The 23,426-nt window shown below is 46.7% G+C and overlaps 1 protein-coding gene across 38 annotated transcripts in view; it reads left to right on the top strand.

The window, feature by feature from the left end:
• Positions 1–23,426, top strand: part of ARVCF (ARVCF delta catenin family member) — a 589,425-nt gene that overhangs the window by 386,367 nt on the left and 179,632 nt on the right. Inside the window, exon 1 of one of the 38 annotated variants that reach the window (XM_083717051.1) lies at positions 10,630–10,822. The exons of 35 other annotated variants lie outside the window; for them this stretch is intronic. The gene's annotated coding sequence lies outside the window, so the exon portion shown is untranslated. Of the gene's footprint in view, positions 1–10,629; positions 10,823–23,426 lie in introns of those variants that run through there. 2 more of the 38 variants (XM_083717046.1, XM_083717039.1) reach the window with 2 other exon arrangements.

Genomic DNA, 23,426 nt, shown 5'->3' with positions numbered 1-23,426 from the left:
CATATTTCTCTCAAAGCCTCTCCTTATATCCCAGTTAAGGGTTTTTTGGTTTGTTGGTTTGTTTTAAAAAATAACAAGTTTAACAAAAAGAGAGGAAGGAAAAAAAGGCAGAAATAAAAAAGGGAATATTGGCTCACATTTAAAATATGATGACTAACAATATATCCATCTCAGATTGAGCATAAAAGTTGATTTAGGACATCCACATTCACTTTAGAATCATAAGAGCTGGAAGGGACTACAAGGGTCACCTACTTCAACCTCCTGCAATGTAGGAACCCATGACTCAGAGATGGGTTCATGGCCATCTCTTTCTTGGAGGCAGTAGTGATTCTGAATATCAGTTGCTGGAAACTCTAGGAGGAGAGAGTGTTGTGGTTTTCCACAGGCATTTTGTTGGCCACTGTGAGAACAGGCTGCTAGACTAGACAGACCATTAGCTTAGTCCAGCAGGCTTCCTTATCTTCTTAAAGGCTCATTGTTCCTGATTTTATGCCCACTTAATCAACTTGCATCACTTAATCAACCTGAATCCCATGTCTTACATTCTTAAGGTATAAGAAGGTGCCAGCATATGCTCCAGCTGTGCCTAATTACCCCTTTTTCCAAACCTGCTGATGGGTGAATTTAGCCAGAGTTAACAACACGTTCTGCCCCTTCCACAGACAAGGCTGCTCCATCAAAGCAGGTACGACGAGATCCATGCAGCTCTAGGTCATAGAACTTAATTTAGTTAAGATCCCTAATTTCAAGCTTCCCGTACCCTGTGTCAGACACACCCTTTCCTTCGGCGTGACAAAGAGGAGACATTTATGTCATGTTCCAGTTGGTGCCCTTGGCGGATAGGATCCCACTGCAGGATGTTGTATGAGTCCTACTCAAAACTCATACCAATAAGGTCTGGGATGAAGGTGCAGGACCGTCAAAATCAAGCCAAGGCCAAGCACAGATAATCAGTCCAGGTGCCGAAACAATCCAGCCCTACCTTGAGATGTGAGGGATCAAAACTTGGACCTTCTGCATGCAAAGCAGATGTTCTAACCCTGAGCTTAAGGACTGATGGGAGCCGCACTCCAAAACTTCTAGAGGGCACTAGGATGGAGAATGCTGAACGAAGCACAATATTGTCGACTTGACTGTCAGAGACTCTGCAGGGTGTCACCTAGCAGGTCTCCTATCATCAGCGAACTGATTCTATTTTAACTAGAAATGCCAGGAATAATAACAACAATATTCCAATTTATAATCCACCTTTCACCCCAAGGCCCCAGAGCAGTTTAGAACGATTGAAGTAAAGGTAAAGATAAACCAACCCCTGACCATTAGGTCCAGTCATGGCCGACTCTGGGGGGTTGCGGTGCTCATCTCGCTTTATTGGCCGAGGGAGCCAGCGTACAGCCGGGTCATGTGGCCAGCATGACTAAGCCACTTCTGGCGAACCAGAGCAGCGCACGGAAACGCTGTTTACCTTCCCGCCGGAGCGGTACCTATTTATCTACTTGCACTTTGATGTGCTTTCGAACTGCTAGGTTGGCAGGAGCAGGGACTGAGCAATGGGAGCTCACCCCATCATGGGGATTCAAACTGCCGACCTTCTGATCGGCAAGCCCTAGGCTCTGTGGTTTAGACTACAGCGCCACCCGCGTCCCTTACAACCATTGAAACACAACATTAAAAACAGTTTTAAACAACGTAATATTACAAAAACAAGGTGGTACCTAAAATTAGGTGGGACCTCGAGTGCCAAAAAGCCAGAGTAAAGATGTGCTTCTTCAGTATTTGCCCAAAAGCTGTATAATAAGGATGAAAGGTTCTTGTATACAAGCACAGCAGCTGTTCTGCTACTGAATTCCAGTGCCTCCCGAAATCACTGTTTCACAAATACCATCTGCATTAAACCATTGCCAGAAAGGAGAGGAGAGGCAAAACTCTTATTTTTTTACAAAACAAAGCAATTGGCAGCCCTAGGACTCTTGCTGTTCCTTCGCACAACAGCAGCAACCCACAAAGTGTTGATCTGTTTGGATTTGTTTGGTTTTATCCTCGCATCTCTTCTCTCTTTGAGACAATCCTCGGAGCCATGGAGGAAGAATTGAAAAACCCAGAAAACAAAGCCGAAACCTGCAGCCCAAGCAGAGCATTAGGCGAGACCCCCGAACCCACAGGCGGTAGATGAATCCCACCCATGTTTTATGTTTTTAATTTGCGAGCAACGTTTCCAGGGAGTGAGGGGAGAGGGTGAGTGGTGGAAGTTAGCTCCAGCCAGTCAGCGATTCTCTCAGCCCCCCGCCTGGCCTGACACAGCACGATCGATGAAGGGAAGCTCCTGCTTCGGGAAATGAAAGGAGCCTTGGAGGCTGCCAGCTGACGTTATGAATGTCTGGTGACTATAGAGGCATCCCCTGAATGAGATGGATGGTTCTGGAAGTGATGTCACAGGCTGTTCTGCTGCCACGTGCTACAGCAAACCAAAAATACTCCTCTTGGCTTACACACCAGCGACCGGGGAGGATGGCTGGGAGTTTGAGAATGCATAGAATTCAGAGTTTAATAAGGTGCAATGGGGGGGGGGGCTGAGACAAAATGCTGCAGTGTTCGGGGTTCCTGTTTAGGATGCCAGCCAGCCATGCTCTATTCCATGATACTCCATTCCATTCCTCTTTCCCAGTAGCCAGGTCAGCAGTAAAGGTAAAGGGACCCCTGACCATTAGGTCCAGTCGTGGATGACTCTGGGGTTGCGGCGCTCATCTTGCTTTACTGGCAGGTAGCCGGCAGGTAGCCGGCGTACAGCTTCCAGGTTATGTGGCGAGCATGACTAAGCTGCTTCTGGCGAACCGGAGCAGCACATGGAAATGCCGTTTACCTTCCCGCTGGAGTGGTACCTATTTATCTACTTGCACTTTGACGTGCTTTCAAACTGCTAGGTTGGCAGGAGCAGGGACCCAGCAATGGGAGCTCACCCCGTCACAGGGATTCGAACCGCTCACCCCGTCACAGGGATTCGAATATCTGAGGGGCTGCCACGTGGAAGATGGAGCCACCTTCCAGAGGATAGGATCTGAATCAGTGGATTCAAATTACTAAAAAGGAGATTCCAGCTAAACATCAGGAGGAACTTTCTGATGGTAGGAGCTGCTCACTGGTGAAACAGACTTCTTCAGGAGTTGATCAACTCTCCTTCCTTGGAGGTTCTAAAGCAGAGGTTGGATGGCCACTTGTCATGTACACTTTAGTTGAGGTTACTGCATTGCAGAGTGTTGGACTAGATGTGTTAGAATTCCTGCTCCATGATTGCAGTCATGGGATTTTTGTCTATCACATGACGGTGTATGTTTTGACTCCACAGAGTGGGAAGTGACAGAGACAAGATGTTTGTGTTACTGTGTTCCGTGAAGTGGGACAATTGTCCTTTGTTCTTTCTCTTTGCTGTCTGATGCTTGAGAGAGAGGGAGCCATGTTGCTCCGTGTGTGTTTATATGTAAGTAAAGTAGATTAGCCAAAATGCTGAGTTGCTGAGGTCTGTTACGCAAACTGCGAAGACTCTGCGGATCCCTAAGTGTGCCAGTGTCTGTTGGCATTGGTCACTGTGATGTTCAGGCTGAAGAAAGCTTTTGAAGCTCCTGAACGATCGACCAGGAGGGAGAGAACATGCCAGTCGGGCATGTGTCTCTGCCAGGGTCCTACTCGAGAGTAGGACGAGCTCCTTACAAGATGACCCTCAGGGACACTTCCAACTTGACAATTTTATGATCCTATTTCCCATACCACTGAGCGATGTCCCCTCCCTGTCATAGAGGTGCCCGGTGTCAGTTCTTCTCTGTGCTTAATTCAGTTTCGGTGGTGCCATACATGAAAAAGTAGACAGCACCTTGGAGTAACAGCGAATTAATCACCATTTCAGTCGTTTCCGCTGCTGTCTCTCAGCAAGAAACTGATTCTGATGACAGGAAGGATAATCAACCTACTTCTGAATTCTGTTTTGCAGTATTTGACAGTGCAGATCAGGGAAATGTTTTACTGCCTATTCTTCAAAGTTAATTGCTTTTTTCCTTGCTTTTTTAAAAAAAGGTCTCCTCTGTAATAATCACACACAAGTGGATTATGAAGCCTATTTTGTAAATAGCCATTGGTGAATTTTTAACCCAATGGATTGGAACAGGGGGGAAAAGTCTAGGCCGTGTTCAATGCCTTTCAGTAAAACGAAAAAGAATTTGTGCAGCCCATTTGTGGTGGATTTCTGGGTTGCAGCCAAGTTTCCCCCCACCTGACACAAGACACACCAGCCACTCTTGTAATATGCAAGCTCCTTGCTACTTGTTTATCATATTTCCTGATGGGGCCAAGATAACAAGGCGAGTGTTGGAATGTTAATAGGCCTTGGTGTTGCGAGATCACTTTCAGTCTATATTTGCATTTTTGCTCTCTTCCGTTCCCAAGGGGACTTGTCCCTCAGTACCACTACAGGCACAGCAGATTATGGATGGAAAACAGATGAGATATCTTAAATATGGGCCATTAGAATATCTTGCCAAATTAAGCTTTGGATTTCAATCAAGGGTCGTGGGATTCTCACACAAACAACCTCATCACGAATAGGGTCCTCTTCAGGCCTCAGTTGCTCAGAGCTGATCTAGATGGGCTGGTCTTGGTGGTGTCTCCAAGTTTAATGATTTTCAGAAGCCATGGAAAGGCACACCTTTTTAGCCAGGAAATAACCTTATTGTTGTTCATCTGTTAATGGATTTATTGCCGTAATGTTGTTACAGTGATTCGTTTATTAAGTTATAACTCACCGGGGCCTTTGCAGACCTTCCAAGTATCCCGCTTTTCCAGGGACAATACCAGACTCCTAGACCTTGTCTCTGTTTCTGATTTGATCCCAGAATGTCCCGCGTTTCCTAAGGATGTTCCTATTTTCATGGAAGATACCGTATGTTGAAAGGTATATGACTCCAGAGCCATCTGAAGGCAAGCCTGTATAGGGAAGTGGTTTATTTTAATGCTTAATGTTTTATTATGTTTTTAAATGTGTTGGAAGCTACTCAGAGTTGGCTGGGACAACCCAGTCAGATGGACGGGGTATAAGTAATCAAATTATTATTATGGAATTGTTGTTTAGTCATGTCCGACTCTTCGTGACCCCATGGACCAGAGCACACCAAGCACTCCTGTCTTCCACTGCCTCCTGCAGTTTGGTCAGATTCATGTCAGTAGCTTTGAGAACACTGTCCAACCATCTCATCCTCTGTCATCCCCTTCTCCTTATGTCCTCCATCTTTCCCAACATCAGGGTCTTTTCCAGGGAGTCTTCTCTTCTCATGAGGTGGCCAAAGTACTGGAGCCTCAGCTTCAGGATCTGTCCTTCCAGTGAGCACTCAGGGCTGATTTCCTTCAGAATGGACATGTTTGATCTTCTTGCAGTCCATGGGACTCTCAAGAGTCTCCTCTGGCACCATAATTCAAAAGCATCAGTTGTTTGGTGATCAGCCTTCTTTATGGTCCAGCTCTCACTTCCATACATCACTACTGGGAAAACCATAGGATGTCCATATTTTCATCAGAGAAATGTCAGAGGGTATGCCTTTGGTGAAGGGTAGGAAATTTATGTACCAAATAAATAAATAGCCTAGCGCAGGGGTGCAGGAACTTTCGATCTGGTTCCAGTGTGGCTCATAAGACTGTTTTCCCAAAACCATGTCCACCTGCCCCACAGCTGATGTCATACGTGATGTGGGGCAGGTTGAGATGCCGCTGGATTGGCACATTGGGAAACTTGGCCATGCAGCTGAATCCTGAAGAAAATAGCTTTGCCACCTCTATGCTTGGGCAGTGGCGAAGCTCTTGCCCTATGGTTCCGAAATGTTTGACAACTAGTTGGCTTTCTGGTGCTTGGGAAATGCTGCACAAGGGATTTTGACAGGTGGGTGGGGCAGCCCACATGTCAGTCACTTGATGTCATAATGATGACAGGTGGGTTGTGCCATCCACTAATCAAAGTCTTCCCCTGAAGGTCCTGAATTCAAATGCTAGCTCACTCCAGAACCCACTAAATCGCACCCCCAGTTTCCCTCCCACCCCCATCAGCAATATGAGATTTTCATATGAGCTTTGTAAAAAAAATTACTGAATGTTGAAACGTTTTGAGCCATCAGGGAAATGGCAATATATAAATATTTAACAGTTATTACTGTTATTGTTTCCCAGACAGTTCTGACACATTGCATGCATCCGTGCGCCTTTTGTTACTGTAAGATCTCCTGTTTAACTGAAAAGATATTTACAAGCATTTATGTATTTAGAATGTTTCATATGCTGTTTTTCAAAAAGTTTCTCAAAAGTAGGATACATGGTGGGGGGAAATGGGCTACAATTAAAACATTCTGGAAAAATACTAATCCTGGGTTGTATGCAGTAGAGTAGACCCACTGGAATGAATGAGTGTGCTTAACTTAGATCCATTCATTTCAGTGGGTCTACTTAGTGTGTAGAATTCAGGTGGCTACAACCCAATTTAGTATACTCACGTTGTAAAGATACCATTTTCTTTTGTGTGTGATCTGTATGCGATATCCAATGGATATAATTCAGTGGCGATATCCAATGGACTTAATCTGTTGATTTCAATGGAGTCCAGCTTCCCGTGGGCTATCACTCTTTTTCTGGGAAATCTGCATGCAGATTGTGCACTGAAATGTTTGCTAAGCTGCATTTACAGGTTTATTATATCCCTACATCCAGGAGCACCTTAGCTGTGGAAATTATTAGTTGCCCAACGATAGCTGTTGAAATGATTTCATAAAGTCAGCAAAAAGGGGCTTTTCGTCCAGCCAACAGACCAAGCAGGTTTAACGCACTTGGACAAACTGCAGATCTCTGCAAAATATTGTGGATCCAGAGAGAGAGAGAGAGAGAGAGAGAGAGAGAGAATGTGTACAAATTAAATATGCCCATGAGGTTTGACGTGTCTTGAAAGATAATAACAGATAAAGAATGACAGTTCTAGATTGTGGAGAACAGGTTTGTCCTGTTACAGCAGAAGCAGGTCTCTGTTTTTATAATGCTCACAATGGATCTGTTCATAATCTTAAACAGAATGACCAATTACCCTTTTGGATTTCCTTATGGGCTGCATAGGTTTGAGATGGGGGTTCTGTGCTCCCGTAGGATGCTTCCAAACAATCTGTGTATTCATCATTCGCCCAAATTTGCTTGCAAAGAGATCAGACCACGCTGGCTATCTGTCGAGCACTCATCCTAATCTGTTTGCAGGGAGATTAGATGAGGTTGACTTGTTTACTGAGCACCCGCCCTAATTTGTTTGTAGGGATATTAGATGACGTCGGCAATTTTTGGAGCGTTCCTTCTGATTTGTTTGCAGGGAGGTCAGATGTTGATGTGTCAAATTAAGCCTTATACCATACTTCCAGGGACACGGGTGGCGCTGTGTGTTAAAACACAGAGCCTAGGGCTTGCCGATCAGAAGGTTGGCGGTTTGAATCCTCACCACAGGGTGAGTTCCCGCTGCTCGGTCCCTGCTCCTGCCAACCTAGCAGTTTGAAAGCACGTCAAAGTGCAAGTAGATAAATAGGTACCGCTCCGGTGGGAAGGTAAACAGTGTTTCCGTGCGCTGCTCTGGTTCACCAGAAGCGGCTTAGTCATGCTGGCCACATGACCTGGAATCTGTACACCAGCTCTCTCAGTCAATAAAGCGAGATGAGTGCCACAACCCCAGAGTTGGCCACGACTGGACCTAATGGTCAGGGGTCCCTTTACCTTTTTATCATATTTCCCACTGCATTTTCCAGTCACTTTCCATTGCAAAAAGTTCTCAATGTGGGTTTGTGTGTATACACAGGTTCAGGACCTTGCGATCAACTGCAATTGTTCCACCTGAATTTCCCAGTATGTGATTGAACCCCACCTGAAAACAGTGGCAATCTGAAAGCCCTTTGAGTCTCATAGTCTTCCTCTGGCAACCCTACCAGGAAACACATGCCTGTTTAACTTATTCTTTTCTCCTTTGCACCCCCCCCCCCCGCGCGCAACATCCTGGCTTTCGTAATCCCATCCAACTCCTATCTATGCAATTTTGTTTCACCTGGGAAAAAACCAAAACCCAAAAACCCACTGCTTGTTTTCTCTTCCTTGTTCTGTCCCAACCTGTTGATGATTCACCCCAACTTAAGGGGCTACGTATCTGGACTTGACTGCTGTTCTTCTTTGATAACCAGCCCCTTCTTAAAAGGAAAGGTGAAAGGCCACAGGCCCCTAGTGAAAGAATTCGAGCCCCAGATAACACGCTGCGGTGCTAACCTACATGCTCGGTGAAGGAAGTTTACAGAAGCGGCAACGGAGGGCGGGGGAAAAACATCTCAGAGAAGGTCAAGCTTGTTTATGTTGAAGCTCCCGTTCAGACAAGTCTAGCCTCAGGGAAGGAGATGCAGCTCAGTGGTAGAACATCAGCTTTGCATGCAGAGAGGGCCGGATTTAGGTCTGATGAGGCCCTAAGCTACTGAAGGTAATGGGGCCCTTTATATGTCCAGCTGTCCTTTGTCAACAGCAAATTGTCGCTGTTTTTTTGTGTCGAATATATGCTCTATGGTAACTGATGGACCTAACAGGTATCTAAAGCCATTTTCACATGCAGAATGTAAAGGTAAACGAACCCCTGACCATTAGGTCCAGTCATGGCCAAATCTGGGGTTGTGGCACTCATCTTGCTTTATTGGCCAAGGGAGCCGGCGTACAGCTTCCAGGTCATGTGTCCAGCATGACTAAGCCACTTCTGGCGAACCAGAGCAGCGCACGGAAACGCCGTTTACCTTCCTGCCAGAGCGGGTACCTGTTTATCTACTTGGACTTTGACGTGCTTTCGAACTGCTAGGTTGGCAGGAGCAGGGATCGAGCAACGGGAGCTCACCCCATTGCGGGGATTCAAACCGCCAACCTTCTGATCAGCAAGCCCTAGGCTCTAGCCCCACCCACGTCCCATGCACCCACCCCCCAATCCAGCTCTGATGTTTCTCATTCCAGGCTGTAAGGATTTTAAAATTCCTGTAGGGCACCTCTGCAGTGCTTCCTTGATAAGACTTTAGTTTCTTCTCAAATGAAAAGCATTCTTGCCTTGATCTGGCTTTCCAGTTTAGCTTGGAATACAACAGTATCTCTCTCTCTCTCTGTCTCTCTCTCTCTCTCTCACACACACACACACAGATGAAACAAACACTGATCCAATTGAGAGAGGCATGATTTCCACTCTAGCAACCTGAGCGAACAACTTGGTGATGGATTTCTTGACTCCCAGCTCCTAATTTCCTCCTTTTCTAGGGAGGCTTGTTGCTGTTATCTTTTACTGTCCGGTTTAATACTGAAAGAACATATTGAGTGACCCAGCGCAGCTCTTGGAGACGAGAATTTAGATTGGTTCCTTAGGCACAAGCACGGGCCTGTTCTTAACCTTATCTGTCAAACTCTTGTTATCCGGGGCCAAAAACGTAACTTGAGCGCTGCAGAAGCAATGAAGTTCAGAACAAGCTACTCAGGGCTAAACTGCACACGAGGCAGGGGATCTGTGCTGGCTGGCTGAAAGCAAAAAGGCAGTTGGGTAGAGATTTAGATCAGAGGTAGGCTCTGGTGGATTGGGTATCAATCCTACCCAGCCCTGCTCCATCTCCCCAGAGACCCAGGACCCCATATTGTGTCTCTTAGGCTTTCCTCTCTGCTGCTGATAGCAGCTGTGGTGGAGGGGCAATGTGAGCTGGAGGAACTGTGCAGGGGGAAAGAGTACATTGGCTCCCGGTACATTTCCAAGCACCATTCAAAGTGTTGGTGATTACCTTTAAAGCCCTAACCAGCTTCAGCCCAGTATACCTGAAGGAGCGTCTCCACCCCCATCATTCAGCCCGGACACTGAGGTCCAGCTCCGAGGGCCTTCTGGTGGTTCCCTCACTGCAAGAAGTGAGGTTACAGGGAACCAGGCAGAGGGCCTTCTCGGTAGTGGCGCCCGCCCCTGTGGAACGTCCTCCCACCAGATGTCAAGGTAATAAACAACTACAGTGGTACGTCAGGTTACATACGCTTCATTACAGACTCCGCTAACCCAGAAATAGTGCTTCAGGTTAAGATCTTTGCTTCAGTATAAGAACAGAAATTGTGCCCCGGTGGCACGGTAGCAGCAGGAGGCCCCATTAGTGGTGCTTCAGGTTAAGAACAGTTTCAGGTTAAGTACGGACCTCCGGAATCTGACTTTTAGAAGACATCTGAAGGCAGCCCTGTTTATGGAAGTTTTAAATGTTTGATTCTATTTTTAATATTCCGTTGGGAGCTGCCCAGAGTGGCTGGGGAAACCCAGTCAGATGGGTGGGGTATAATCAAATTATTATTATTATTATTATTATTATTATTATTATTATTATTATTACCCTGCATTCTGGAGGCCTCAGAATGTGGATTTCAGAATCTGCAAGAGTGTACACTGGACACTGGGTCATAGAGCCACCTTCACGTCGGCTTCACTTTGATTCCTAGACTAGACGGGGCAAAGGGTGAAACATGACTGACAAAGGAAAGAATTTGCAAACGATTCATTTGGTAGGGTGTGCTTTTTTTGTTTTTTTGTTTTTACACATGTCTGTTGGCAGGCATGATGTCAGCAGCAGGTGGAGAAAGGTAGGGGAAAATTCCCTTTTAGGAGATTGTAGTAGCCACTGGCATTTCGTAATCCCAACCAGTCTCTTGCGGCGTCTTTTGCTCATATGTTCCGAAGGTGCTTTGGGAAAAGCGAAAGCTCTTTGAGGTGTTTCTGGAATGCCACGAGCAGCAGGTAAGGAGGGTCTTAAATGCAACTTAAATGTGAGGTGTGTTTTATTTGCAAAGATTCTGTTGATCTAGAGAGACTCGGGGCATTTGCTCCAGCAATGCTGAGCACTGCATTTTGAATCTTATGTCATTAAAGCAGGAAAGGAAGCAAAAAAAAAAAGGGGGGGGGAATCTTGTTTTTCTTCCCAGATCAAGGAAACATTCTAAATTATCATCAGCACAGCTCCTTAATTCAGCTTATAGATTTAGGGGGCAAGGTAGCAGTTAAGTCTGTATCCTTCTTCCCACCCACCCCCCAGCTGCTGCCAAATGTGGGTTTTACGTTCTAAGTAAACAATTTTTAAAAAATTAAATATTTTATTGATTTTGCCAAGAAGTGCAAGCACAACAAAAAGAGAGAAAACTACAGATAAAAAAAATGTAAACTTTAGAGTGTCACAGCCTGGAAGGATGAAAGTACAAAGGAGTTGCTCCGCTCCAAAGGAATAATAAAGTATTGACTCATACAAAGATTCCCTTTGCGAAATAACAAAGATATGTAGAAATGAAAGTCTTCTCCACCTGAGAGTTCCATCCATTATTGAGAATAAAGGTTCTGCAAAGTCTTTAGATGAGCCAGACATTTGCATATCCTGGTGGCGCTGAGCAGCCGCGTGCCTCCATATTCATATAAGAAATAAAATCATGTCATATAGGGGAAAAATGTATATCTATCATTAGAGCGCTGTTGTTTAGATACTTCTAGCTTATGAGATACCTGTTCCAGGAAGGCAATAATGCAGCAAACTTCTGTGACAGGAGCTGTGCTTGTTTAGATCCTTAACCTAGCATAGACCAAGGGAAGGTACAATGGTACCTCGGGTTACATACGCTTCAGGTTACAGACTCTGCTAACCCAGAAATAGTACCTCGGGTTAAGAACTTTGCTTCAGGATGAGAACAGAAATCGTGTGGCGGCGGCATAGTGGCAGCGGGAGGCCCCATTAGCTAAAGTGGTACCTCGGGTTAAGAATAGTTTCAGGTTAAGAACAGACCTCCAGAACGAATTTCTTAACCCGAGGTACCACTGTAAAAGCAGGGGTCAGCAAGGTTTATAAATCCTGGGCAGGATCAGTCCCGTGGGGATCCATCCATGGGCCGCATCGCACATGTGTGCCCATGAATTCCAGAATCTGAGTGTGTGCAGATGTGATTTGTGATGCCGTGGAAGTGAGTCCCCGTGCCACGTTGTGCCAGTTTAGCATAGCGTGTGAGCAGGCAGCTCAGTTTGGGGGCAGCTTGTGGGCTGGTCAAACTACCTTCGCGGGCTGCTTCCAACCCATGGGCCTTAGGTTGCTGACCCCTGGTAAAAGGGACGCGGGTGGTGCTGTGGTCTTAACCGCTGAACCTCTTGGGCTTGCCAGTCGGAAGGTCGGCGGTTCAAATCCCCGCAATGGAGTGAGCTCCCGTTGCTCAGCCCCAGCTCCTGCCAACCTAGCAGTTCGAAAACACGTCAAAGTGCAAGTAGATAAATAGGTACCACTGTGGCGGGAAGGTAAACGGCGTTTCCGCGCGCTCTGGTTTCCATCACAGTGTTCTGTTGGACCAATAGTGGTTTATTCATGCTAGGCACATGACCTGGAAAGCTGTCTGTGGACAGACGCCGGCTCCCTTAGCCTGAAAGCGAGATGACCCCTAGTTGCCTTTGACTGGACTTAACTATCCAGAGGTCCTTTACCTTTTTACCTAGACCAAGGGAGCAATCCTATGCCAAGAAACTGTCCTAAAGCAGGCCTGTGTAAAATAAACTGGTGCAAAGTGACATCAGAGCCTAACCCCGTCAAGCAGCGGGGTCCAGCTTTACCTAACCATAACAGAGGGGAAACGAGCCTGTAAAACAGTCTTCTATGCTGGGTTACCGGGTCATGTGTCCAAGCTGAACTGACTTCACATCCAGGCTAAATCTGCCCTCACCATGCCTCCAAAATAGCACTTTTGGGGGGGACTTACACTAACTAGCTTGCTGAGCATGTTGCAATGTGGTAGCTGCAGCTGAGCTGGGTTGGGAGACTTAATGCTAGCTGAGCCAGAGATCCACTGCCCCTAAGCTGCTCATCCTGTTGCAGCTCATCACAGACTTGCCCCCTAAGTATATCCTCCTCAGAGATATAGAGTAGAGTAAGTATGTTTCTCTTTATTTATTTCCTTGTTTGGTATTACCATTGGTAACAGAAGCAGCGCTAAGTTCTCGGGCTCGGCTCCTGTTTGCACGCTTCCCATAGGAGTCTGGTGATAATGATAATGATAATGATAATGATAATAATAATAATAATAATAATAATAATAATAATAATAATAATAATAATAATTTATTATTCTTACCACGCACATCTCGCTGAGTTTCTCCAGCCACTCTGGGTGGCTCCCAATCAAGTGTTAAAAACAATACAGAATTAAATATTAAAAACTTCCCTAAACAGGGCTGCCTTCAGATGTACAGTGGTACCTCGGGTTACATACGCTTCAGGTTACAGACTCCGCTAACCCAGAAATAATGCTTCAGGTTAAGAACTTTGCTTCAGGATGAGAACAGAAATCATGCTCCAGCAGCGCGGCAGCAGCAGGAGGCCCCACTAGCTAAAGTGGTGCTTCAGGTTAAGAACAGTTTCAGGTTAAGTACAGACCTCTGGAACGAATTAAGTACTTAACCCGAGGTACCACTGTATTTTAAAGATAAGATAGCTGCTTATTTCCTTCATATCTGAAGGGAGGGTGTTTCACAGGGCAGGTGCCACTACCGAGAAGGCCCTCTGTCTGGTTCCCTGTAACCTCACTTCTTGTGGTGAGGGAACTGCCAGAAGGCCCTTGGCGCTGAATCTCAGTGTCCGGGCTGAACAATGGGGGTGGAGACGCTCCTTCAGGTATACAGGACCGAGGCCGTTTAGGTCAGCACCAACACTTTGAATTGTGCTTGAAAACGTACTGGTTGACCACTGTGAGAACAGGATGCTCGATTCGATGGGCCGTTGGCCTGATCCTGCGGGCTCTGCTTGTATTCTTATCCCCCGAGATAAATGCATACGTATTTGCTTTGCTGCTTCATTGTGATTGAGTGTTTGAGCTCAATCCTTTTGCACCCTGTCTGCCTAGCCGGAGCACAAAGAGAGAAAAACAAACTCTTAAGTGAGCCGAGGTGCTGAAGGAGCCCCGAGAGACATATTTCTTGTCAAAATGACAAACTGCTCTTTCTGATCCTCGGGGGCGGTTTGTGTGGCAAAAACGCACGAGGCATTAGCCTTCCTGTAATGGAGAAGGAAAGAGGGCGCATCAGGTTATTTCCACCTCCTCCTTGATTATTATTTTCACCGTCATTTTTTTTAAAACTACCCTTCCCTTTCAGAAGCAGCTTTCCAAAAGGTGACACTTGGCTCCTCCTTCACAATTCCCTCTGTTGCTTTCTCTGCTCTGTGCTGCAATTCCTGGAGAGGTACCTATGACCTCTTGCTGCCCTCTGAGTTTTGTGGGGAATGAGTTCAGCAGGTTGGCTGCATCCATTATTCCAGTCCATCAGAAACAGTTGAGCGCCAATTGCACCGCTCTTCCATTAGCGGAGACGCTTCAGATTGTTAAAATGGCGTAAAAGCCCTCTTTGCCGAATTGGTCAGATGGTGTTGATTTCCGTGTTCTTATGAGGGGTTAATACACAGCTGAACGCAGCCCTTGTGCTTCTCTCAGAGCAGCTTTGAGACATATCGCCTGGGCCTTTCCTGCCTTCTAATAAATAGCCCTTGGATAAGGCTGTATAATATGGGATCGTCCCGTATTTCAGTGTAAAATGCTATGTATGCAAGTAGGACAGGTGTGGGGAATCTGTGGTTCCCCAGAGGTTGGTGAACTACAACTCCCACAATCCCCGGCCATTGACTATGTTTGCTGGGACTGATGGGAGCTGTTGCCGAGCAATATCTAGAGCAGGGGTCTGCAACCTAAGGCCCACGGGCCACAAGAGGTCCACGAGGGTCGTTTTACCGGCCCACAAGCCACTCCCGAACCGAGCCACCCACTCGGCGAGTTCCTGTGCGCTGCGCTAAACTGGCACAGCACAGCGCAGGGACTTACTTCGCGGCACCAGAAATCATGTCTGCTCAGGTGCTGGAAATTGTGGGTGTGCACACTCACACGCCCCCTTGATCTGGCCCACGGAGGGGGCTCCGCAGCAGTGAACCGGCCCAGGCAACCTTGCCGACCCCTGATCTAGAGGGTTGAAAGTGAGTGGGGTTTTCCCCTTTTTCTGCTCTGTTATTCCACAATTGACAACCCATTGCATGCAAACCGCTGATATTTCCTTTCTGCCCCCAGCAGATGCCTAGGAGAAATATCCACCTAAGAACTTGTGTTGATTTAGCCGACTCTAATTTGACAATGTGTCTCCAATATCCCTGGGTTATTCCCCTGGGATCTCTCCTCCAATTTATCTCTGGACTAAAGATCCAGCTCCCGAGAGTCCCTCGGGGAATCTGAACATACAACACAGAAGGGTTATTCTCTCTCTCCCTTGTTATAGCTGCAAAGCATAAATAAAGCTGTGCTCAGGTACCAGCAAGAAAACAAACCTTTCCAGCTGTGCTTGTCTTTTAAAATGGATGGACAAGCCAAAGGCTATGACAGCTGAATCCTGCCCATACTTCAACCAAAAATAAACAAGGGTGAGACCTGCAACAAAACGTTGCACGTGGAGTACCCCTGCTCAGATGCCACCTAGCCAGCCATGCCCATTTCCAGACTACTCCATTCCAGGTGGCGCTGTGGGTTAAACCACCGAGCCTAGGGCTTACCGATCAGAAGGTTGGCGGTTCGAATCCCTGCGATGGGGTGAGCTCCTGTTGCTCGGTCCCTGCTCCTGCCAACCTAGCAGTTCGAAAGCAGGTCAAAGTTTTTCTGTAGTTCAGCGAACCTTGGTGTTACCCTCCCACTGCGTTCACCCTTCCTGAAGCCACTGCCTTATACATGGGCATTGCCATTTTAGCTTTAAGTGTTGGCATGCAGGGAACTGAATTCATGATTGGTACATTTAGGGGAATGATTGTAATTTCTCAAACCTACAGCATGGTCAGAAGCAAAACATGGAAAATCAATTATCCCCCCCCCCCCCGCACCTTTCAGTCCAACTTACTTACACCCTAGATGTTGACAAAGAGTAGCCTTCTGTACTTAAGGTTATAAATAATTTTCTGCTTTGAGGGTTTTTCCCTAGGTATGGGCTTCCACAGAGATTTTTCCAGGCAAAAGACTGGGCCGGGTGGGGGGAACGCAGGCCAATGTCTCACAAAAATTGAGAATACAGTGGTACCTCGGGTTACATACGCTTCAGGTTACAGACTCCACTAACCCAGAAATAGTACCTCGGGTTAAGAATTTTACCTCAGGATGAGAACAGAAATCACACGGCGGCGGCAGCAGGAGGCCCCATTAGCTAAAGTGGTGCTTCAGGTTAAGAACAGTTTCAGGTTAAGAACAGACCTTCGGAACAAATTAAGTACTTAACCCAAGGTACCACTGTAATAGTGTCTACATTTCCCACATATCAAGTTCTACAAATGCAGGAAAGCAATAAAAATTGTTTTAAAATGCTGGAAACTTTCTCTCTCTCTTTTTGTAAAGGAAAGCTAGGGATTTTTGATTTCCCTAGACATCCAAATGCTTAGATTTGAGGTTGGGAACATTGCGCTATCTGTGTCCCACCACTGGAATTTATGGAATTCCAAAAATCCCCTCAGCCAATGTTTTCCCTGATATCTCTCTCTTATCTTAACTCCATATCTTTTACACTAGAGGTTTCCAGCAGATTCTGTCCCTGGAGATTCTAGACTTGGATAAGCCATAACTTACATGTCCTTGACAAGATAGGCATTTGGCCAAGTGACTGGCAAACAAAGAGTCTTTTCAGTCTACGCCCATGTCACTGAACTCTAACTTGGGATACCAGCATTGTGTGGACTGGCTCCAGAACCAGGGCCGGATTTAGGTTTGATGAGGCCTTAAGCTACTGAAGGTAATGGAGCCCTTTGTATGTCCAGCTGTCCTTTGTCAACAACAAATTGTCACTGTTTTTTGTGTTGAATATATGCTATATATATATCTTGCGAATTTGTGTACACTTTTCTCAGCCTGAATTGCAATGTTTTGTTAGAAGTGTGAATTTGGAAGGATAGCTGCATTTCGTTTCGTTTCGTATATTGTTTTTAAAAGCGTGAACGGGGTTGATTCACTTCTAAACATGAACGGAATCCAATTGCTCCCCATTCCCAAACTCCCTCACTGTTCTGTTCAAAACAAACAAACAAAACCCCATAAAGATCTTTTGCCACATCACAATCCAAACTCTGCCATGATCAGACTCTTGAGTGGCAACAGTTCATTAATTAACACGTCCTGCGATTCAAATAACTGGGCTCAGCTCCTATTTTGGACACCAAAGCAAATCTCGTTGGAGTGACTCCTCTCCAACTTCCTGGGTAAGGAGCCAGTTGAGCTTTGCAAGTGGAGAACATGTTGTGGAGTTTAAATCTAAGCCGTGCGATGATTCCCCTGTCCCCAAATCCATCTTGTGCCACAATGAAGTTCTCTGGCCAGCGCCAAATTATCTTTGTCCTTCAAATAAGAGACAACTAAAGAGGAAGGGAGAAGAAACTGTTCTGCTGCCACATGCCTGCCAAAAGGAATTGCTCAAGAACAGCAAGCCTTGCAAGAGTTATGTGGTCATGTCAAGGCAGTAGCATAGTTGGGGTGGGGGTGGGGCATGGCCCCGGGTGCAAATTTATGAGGGGGTTCAACCAGGTGCCCCCATGACAGGCCTCTTCGTTGAGGGTGGATATTCTATTCCAGGCACTTCCAACTTCCAAGAGACTGCAATCTACTCCCACTATATAAAAACCTGGCAGTGATCTACCCCATTGGATTGACCAGAGTTGTTGAGCTTTCTGGGGGGAGGCTTCATCAAATTTGTTGAGCTTTTTTGGGGGGGGAGTGCCCTGCGATCAACCAGTAGATTGCAATCGACCTGTTGGACATCCCTGTTCTATTATCATTATCATTATCATTATCTATCATTATTTTATTTATTCCCCACCCATCTAGCTAGGTTGCCCCAGCCACTCTGGAAAGCTTCCAACATATATTAAAACATTAAATATTAAATACTTCCCTATACAGGGCTGCTTTCACATGTCTTCTAAAGCTTGTATAGTTGCTTACTTCCTTGGCTCAGTGGGTCACATGACTCCATACCCTCCAATGCTTCTCCAATGAAAATCGGGACGTCCTAAGGAAAAGTGGGACATTCCGGGATCAAATCAGAAACTTGGATGGCTTTTGTAAATCTGGGACTGCCCCTGTAATCTAGGGACACTTGGAGGGCCTGCAGTTTTCAGAATCTTCAGAGAAGAGGGATTGATTGATTGATTGATTGATTGATTGTTGTTGCTGTTGTTGTTGTTTAGTCGTTTAGTCGTGTCCGACTCTTCGTGACCCTATGGACCAGAGCACGCCAGGCACTCCTGTCTTCCACTGCTTCCCACAGTTTGGTCAAACTCATGTTAGTAGCTTTGAGAACACTGTCCAACCATCTCGTCCTCTGTCGTCCCCTTCTCCTTGTGCCCTCAATCTTTCCCAACATCAGGGTCTTTTCCAGGGAGTCTTCTCTTCTCATGAGGTGGCCAAAGTATTGGAGCCTCAGCTTCAGGATCTGTCCTTCCAGTGAGCACTTTGAAAGCTGTCTTTCTGCAAGGCAAACAGGGGTCTCCTAACAACTTCCATTGCCTTCAACAAACTACGGCTCCCGTAGCTGCTTGAAATCGTACGAAACTGATTCAAATGTATGGTGCAGATATGGCCTAAGGCAGGATATTCTGGTTACCTCAAATAGCAGTAAGATAGCAGTGCCATCCCAACTCCGCCTGGAAATTTGCTCTTGAAACTGTGACATCTGCATAGCGAGCCAAGCAGGAATTTAATCTTCCAAAAAGATTTTTTTTGACGGGAGACCATCTCTTCCAACGGATAGTGAGCTACTTTAGGAATGCAGATCCGTCCCCAAAAAGCTCTTGGGACTCACATTTCCAAGGCAGTCACTGGATAAAACACTAGCTCACCAGTGCTCATTTAAAACCAGCATGCTCCAGTTTTGCAGGATGCTTATGTCTCAGTGCCAGGCTTTAAAGATTTGCTTTGCCCACAGGCAAGCCTGAATACAAAGTGTGAATTTTATTTTCATTCTAAACACGGTGGATTTTCTTTTGGAGGTGGGGTGGGGAGCAGAGAGAGAGAGAGAGAGAGAGTCACAAAAAGTGAGTCACAAAAAGTGCATGAAAAGAGCAGAAAAATATTCCTTTCCCTCCTGTTAGTCTCCCTGGGTTTATTGTCACAAAACAGTTTTACTGCAGAGGGATTTAGAGCAAAGGATGAAAAGATTCCCAGTCTAGTACGCCCCAGAATGGACTCTGATTTGAAAGACATTAGCATCTGTAATATAATGAGATATCCAGAGCTCTCGTATTCCAGAAAATTGGGAGGATGTTTCGTGGTGGTGTCAGCAAGACATGAAATTTTGGGACGTCAAATGCATTGGAGAGCCTGTGTGGTGTAATGGTTAAAGTGTTGGGCTAGGACCTGGGAGACCTGGGTTCGAATCCTCACTCGGCCATGACTAGGTGACCTTGGGCCAGTGACTGTCTCTCAGCCTAACCTACCTCACAGGGTTGATGTGGGAATTAAAGGAGAACCAGTGTATGCCACTCTGAGCTCTATGGCGGGAGGAAAATGGTGGGATATAAAATATATATATATATAAAATATAGTGGCCACTTTCAGATTGCCTGTTTCTTGGGCACTCGTCCTGATTTGTTTGCACATAGTATTGAAGGGAGGAAGATAGGAAAGTGGCCTTATAGAGCCATTTAGCTCAGCTCTGCTCACACAGTGTCATGAATGAGCCAGCTCCAAGAGAAGGTTTGCAGCCAACTGCAGAAAGCAGCCTCTCGACAGGGGAAAGCCGGCAGCTGCAGACTGCAGCTCCTTCTGACCTTGATGGGCTGGCTGATAAGGCTGTAGCTGAGAGGAGGCTCAAACACAGGCAAAGCTCACCAGAAGCACACACAGGAGCAAATAGCAGCCTCTTGGAGCAGGAAGAGGTTGAGACTGTCCCACTATGTCTGAGGAGTCGGCGAATGGGAGGGCTGATAGATAGGAAGCAAAACCAGAGATGTAAGGGTTGTAAGTTCAATTTCTTCTGTCGACACCGGAAGGACTCTTAAGAAGGGTCGTCTTGAGTAATGATGCTTTGTTAGAGCCGTCTGAAGCTATTTGTTTGTTTTTGCAATAAATCCTCCTTTTTAATTATCTACACTTACTGTGTTATCAAGCTGGGAACTTGGACTCCTGACACACAAACTAGTAGCAGCTCTCAGGATTTCAGACATTCCCAACCGTACCTGGAGATTCCCGGGATTGAAACCTCTGGAGGTTAGATGATGCCTGCAGGAAAGTTTGCTGGGAAGTTAGGCACCATTGCATCAAGTGAATATTGAGAGTTGGTAGGAGAACCCTATTCTCCACACAGAGCAACTGTCAGGTGTGTGTGCAGGAGCCAGGCCCTGTGACCAATAGGACTTTGCAGGACTGGGGCCGTCCTACGTTTGTTCTGAAGCGGCAAGGCGTGGCTGCACAGGTGAGGCCAATTGATAACTCACAGCACCTGGTGGCAAAGCCGGGAAGGGATATAAGGCCAGCATTTCCCTTCGGCTCTTTGCCACAGTAACACGTTCCCTGCCTTGCTGTGTTTGACTCCTTGACTCCTTGCTTCCTGACCCTCGGACCCTTGACTTCTTGACTCCCGGCTCTCTGACCCTTAGACTCTTGGCTTCCTGGCTTCTGGACCCCCGTTGCTGCTCCCACCCCACCATCTTGCCCCCGGTCCTGACGTCCCCTGCCGGGATTTCGATCACCCATGCACCAGCAACAATTCCCAGAATTTTCTTGGGGGAAGGGATTGGCCACTGAACCACTCTGGGTACTGTACTGTAAGGGGAATAATGTGGGTTCTATGAACAGCTCTCAGCATCCTTAACAAGCTATACATCCCAGGATTCTTTGTGGGGGAGCCAGGAGTGTACTTTAGGAAAAAAAGAGACTGGAAGTGGGAGGTGAGGAGCAGCGGCAGGGCAAGCGCCTGGGGCAGCAGGTGGGGCCAGCCGGCCACGGGGGCGGGGTGAGCCGGGGCAGGATTCTCTGCTGGGGCCTCTGAGGAGTCAGTCTCCCTGCCTCCTCCCATTCAGCCGCCTTGCAGCTGAGGGTGAGGCGGCGGGCGGACCGTTTGGGGCAGCGCAGAGCCTGCGGACGCCCAAGCCACTGCGTCACTCCCAGGAAAGACGCGTGGCTCAGGCGTGCTGCAGGCGAGTGCCACCTGACATTTTGTCACCCCCCTCAGTGGTGACACCTGCCCCAACTGCACCCCCCTTCCTTCACCCCTGGTGGAGAGGCAGGAAATAATAATAAATATGCAACAGTTGCTGTGCAGGAAGAGAAACCTTTTTTTAAAAAAATTGTAAAGTGAGCACAACAGATACAAAGCAAATGCGATTTTCAGAAATGAGTTCCGAAAAGGAGTGCTGGGTTTAAATAACAAAAATGAACGGAGCAGTGAAATGGTTGAGGGGTCGAAATCCCATTTTTCAGTTGGAAAGAGTTGTGTGAGCAGCATAGCTGAACAAACAGGCTCCTCTTCCTTTCCTGGTCGGAATCTGGAGCTGGCAGGTGTTCAGGTCCGTCCGTCCCCTGTCCGCATTTGCGGGTTCTTTCGGTGACATTTTTTAGGCGCCACTGTCTTCAACTAAGATAGCGGTGTGCCAAGATTTGACGATGAAGAAGCCACATTTTAACGGATTGTTATTTTCCTTCCTGTCCAATTTCCGTTTTCAGGGGGCGGGTAAGGAGACAGAACAGGCCTCATTAAAAGAAGGGATGACTTTGTGTGCGTCCCGGTTTAAACAGGGCAGCGCCTATTGAAGAAGGTTGGGAAGGCTTTGTGACTGGGCTTATTGTTTGAGCTGACTGGGAGCTAAAGCTGCCTGCAGGGTTAAACTCCAAAGCCCTTAATTGCGACACTCAGTATTCTTCCAAAATGTCAGTCTGTAGCTGTAAATAAAACTGTCCGGAACAAGGGCACCTTAGCCGGTTTTGTCTCAAAGGAGTTTTGGAAAACCATGTGAGGATTAAGAAGAGCATTTTCTTCCCATGTGCTTTAACAAAGAGCATTCAAAGCTGTTCGGCTGCGCAAACAGACAACTTTGTTGTTGCTGCTGCTGCTGCACAACAATGGATAGGCCTTACCTCTTAACCCTGCAGGGCTGCAAAATGAGGGACGAGGTGGGGATCTGTCTGGGAATATAACACCAAAGCATCGAGGAATGAAGGACGTTATCAAACACTCGTGAAGGTTATCAAGAAGTTGATATCTAGTGAACAGAACGTCTGCTTTGAATGCACAAGGACCCAGGTTCCCTTGCATCTCCAAGAAAACCTTGTCTGAAATCCTGGAGAGCTTCCTGTCAGTGTAGCCAATACTGGTCTAGATGAACGCGGGTGGAGCTCTGGTCTAAACCACTGAGCCTTGACTCATACAAAGATTCCCTTTGCGAAATAACAAAGATAAGTAAAAACAAAAGTCTTCTCCACCTGCAAGTTCCATCCATTATTGAGAATAAAGGTTCTGCAAAGTCTTAGATGAGCCAGACATTTGCATATCCTGGTGGCGCTGAGCAGCCGCGTGCCTCCATATTCATATAAGAAATATAATCATGTCATATGGGGGAAAATAGATATCTATCATTAGAGCTCTGTCCTTTAGATACTTCTAGCTTATGAGATACCTGTTCCAGGAAGGCAATAACACAACAAATTTCAGTGATAGGGGCTGTCCTTGTTTAGACCCTTAACCTAGCACAGGATAGACTAAGGGAAGGTAAAAGGGACGTGGGTGGCACTGTGGTCTAAACCTCTGAGCCTCTTGGGCTTCCCATCAGAAGGTTGGTGGTTCAAGTCCCCATGAAGGAGTGAGCTCCCGTTGCTTTGTTCCAGCTCCTGCCAACCTGCAGTTTGAAAGCACGCCAGTGCAAGTAGATCAACAGGAAGCTAAATGGCGTTTCCATGCGCTCTGGTTTCCGTCACAGTTTTCCATTGCGCCAGAAGCGGTTTAGTCCTGCTGGCCACATGACCCGGAAAGCTTTCTGTGGACAAACGCTGGCTCCCTCAGCCTGAAAGCGAGATGGGCGTCGCAACCCCATACTTGTCTTTGACTGGATTCAACTGTCCAGGGGTCTTTTACTTTTAATTTACCTAGATGAACCAGTATAAGACAGCTCACTGTGACCCTTCATTGTTTGGAGAAGGGCTGTAACTCAGTACAGTGGTACCTTGGGTTACGGACGCTTCAGGTTACAGACACTTCAGGTTACAGACTTCGCCAACCCAGAAATAGTACCTCAGGTTAAGAACTTTGCTTCAAAATGAGAACCGAAATCATGTGGCGGCAGCAGGAGGCCCCCATTAGCTAAAGTAGTACCTCAGGTTAAGAA

This window comes from Podarcis gaigeae, assembly GCF_964106915.1.
Source record: "Podarcis gaigeae genome assembly, chromosome: 16".
In the NCBI taxonomy this organism is placed as follows: Eukaryota; Metazoa; Chordata; class Lepidosauria; order Squamata; family Lacertidae; genus Podarcis; species Podarcis gaigeae.
This window is presented reverse-complemented; position numbering and strand designations above follow the sequence as displayed.